Source organism: Rattus norvegicus, chromosome 15, assembly GCF_036323735.1.
Source record: "Rattus norvegicus strain BN/NHsdMcwi chromosome 15, GRCr8, whole genome shotgun sequence".
Classification (NCBI taxonomy): Eukaryota; Metazoa; Chordata; class Mammalia; order Rodentia; family Muridae; genus Rattus; species Rattus norvegicus.
The window spans coordinates 28439406-28441612 of NC_086033.1; the positions used below are offsets into that span (position 1 = coordinate 28439406).

A 2207-nucleotide genomic window follows, 5' to 3' on the forward strand; every position below is an offset into this window, starting at 1 on the left:
GATTTCAGGAATCCACTGGGGACTTGAGACCTGCCTCCTTTGGGCGAGGTTCCAAGTTTATTTACACTGTGCTCTCCTGATCTCTGTGGTGCAGGTTGGAGGGAAATCAGCAGAGGGCGCTGCCGCTTCAGATGTGGTTAACATCTCATTCACATGGTTGTTTAAAAGGACAGACTCACTGTGCAGACAGAGGTCCTTGTCTCTCAGTGAGGAGTTTGAGGAGATCCTGCAGAGGACTTGCCCTGTGACTTTGGTGCACTCAAGGACCAAGTGTCATTTCTTCTATGAACATGCTTCCTGACACCTGCTCTGTTCTCGTGCTCCTCCTAATGCTCAGTAAGTTATATTTAACTCTAAGGGTTAGTGATGTCTGTTTCTTACAACTCTAGAACTCTTTAGTGTTCCTTCTCAAATAAAAAAGTAATTCCTCTGTATTTATGCATTTATGTACTTATTCATTCATTTTTTATTATTTATTTTCAGAGAGGAGCAATGGAGACTCAATGACCCAGACAGAAGGCCTGGTCACTCTCACAGAGGGGTCGCCTGTGATGCTGACCTGCACCTATCAGACTACTTACTCAACTGTTACCCTGTTCTGGTATGTGCAATATCTCAATGAAGCCCCTCGGCTACTCCTGAGGAGCTCTACAGACAACAAGAGGACCGAGCACGAAGGGTTCCACGCCGCTCTCCATAAGAGCAGCCGCTCCTTCCGACTGCAGAAGCCCTCAGCACAGCTGTCAGACTCTGCCCTGTACTACTGTGCTGTGGAGACACAGTGAGGGAGACGGCAGGGGAAGCTGCACATGAACCAAGGGTGCAGGAAGGCTGAAGGAGGAGGCTCTGTGAGGGAGCCTAAGTGCTTTCACTAAGTGGTGTTTACCTAGCTTCCTGAAAACATGAACAAATGTCAGATCAGATAGAAATCTAGGAATTGGTGGATATTCTAACAGGGCAGGATGGACATCAGTGCCAAAAAACAAAAAACAAAACAAAACAAAAACCCAACCAAACAACAAACAAACAAACCGAAACAGGATTTGATTAACTGACATATTGTTCTCTCCCTGGAGACCTCTTGCAGGAAACATCTCTGGGAAAACCCTGACTAGGATTTATCTCTACCAAGATGTCTTACAAAATTCAGTGGCTTAAATTCTCTTACAATCTTCTGCAAATCTCCATTAATTCATGACCTAATGAGGAACGGAGACTCTAGTCTTTAAATATTTTCTTCAGGCTCACTCCTTAAGTTATTATATTCTTCCTCTCCTTGATCCATGAAACAGAAAATTTAGCCCAAATTCTAGACTTGCTTGCTTATCTATGACTGTGAAGAGACTATGTTCAAGACATCCTATTAACCATAAAAACAATGCCAACCAACAACAGCTTCTGGGGACTAAACCACTACACGGACTGACCCAGGGCTGCAAATGCATATGTAGCAGAGAATAGCCTTGTTAGGACACCAGTGGAAGGGGAAGCCCTTGGTTCTGCCAAGGTTGGACCTCCCCCAGTACAGGGGAATATGAGGTGGCAGTAAGGGGGATGTATGGGGGGGAATACCCATATGGGGGAGGGAAAGGGGAATAACATTCGAAATGTAAGTAAAGAAATTTATCTAATAAAATTTTTTAAAAAAGAAGAGACCAGCATCACTGAGATGTATTCTTCTGGGAAATGTCTTCTGACAGAATTAAGAAGCTGTAATTCAGAGATAGCGAAGGTTGTACCTTGTGCTGCAGCTGTATTTGGCTCATGTAAGAGTCACTCAAGTGGTACTGGTTTTAATGTCATGAAGAGCAGCTGACTCATTGCACTGTGAGAGATCATGGCAGGCTATTGGTGAAGGTTCAGACTCAGTTGCAGTTGATTGCCCAGGACTGAAGGAGTCATGCAAAGGATTTGAGGCTTGGCATCGTGAAGAGTGCCTGTGAGAGACTATTAGTGAAGCAAAAGACCTTAGTGTATTGGAGATGCCAGTACCATGGGATGATCACCAAGAACAGCAGCAACACTGGAGTGGATCAACCTGAGCTTAGAGTGCTACAGAGGTCAGAGCTGGCGAAGTGACATCAGCCTTTTGGAGGAGCCCAGAAGATCATATGTTGCCTAGGAGACCCCAAGATGTTTGACATGCCATAGTGATGGGCAATCTGTTGAGGAAAGCTGCTAACAGGGAGTGGAACCAGCCCAGGAGA

The 2207-nt window shown here is 45.1% G+C and overlaps 1 pseudogene across 1 annotated transcript; it reads left to right on the plus strand.

Moving 5' to 3' along the window:
* The first annotated feature begins 284 nt into the window (after positions 1-284).
* Positions 285-875, plus strand: LOC134482275 (T-cell receptor alpha chain V region CTL-F3-like; annotated as a pseudogene). Its single transcript, XR_010058271.1, has 2 exons — positions 285-336; positions 484-875. The product of XR_010058271.1 is annotated as a T-cell receptor alpha chain V region CTL-F3-like (transcript).
* Positions 876-2207: the final 1332 nt, after the last annotated feature.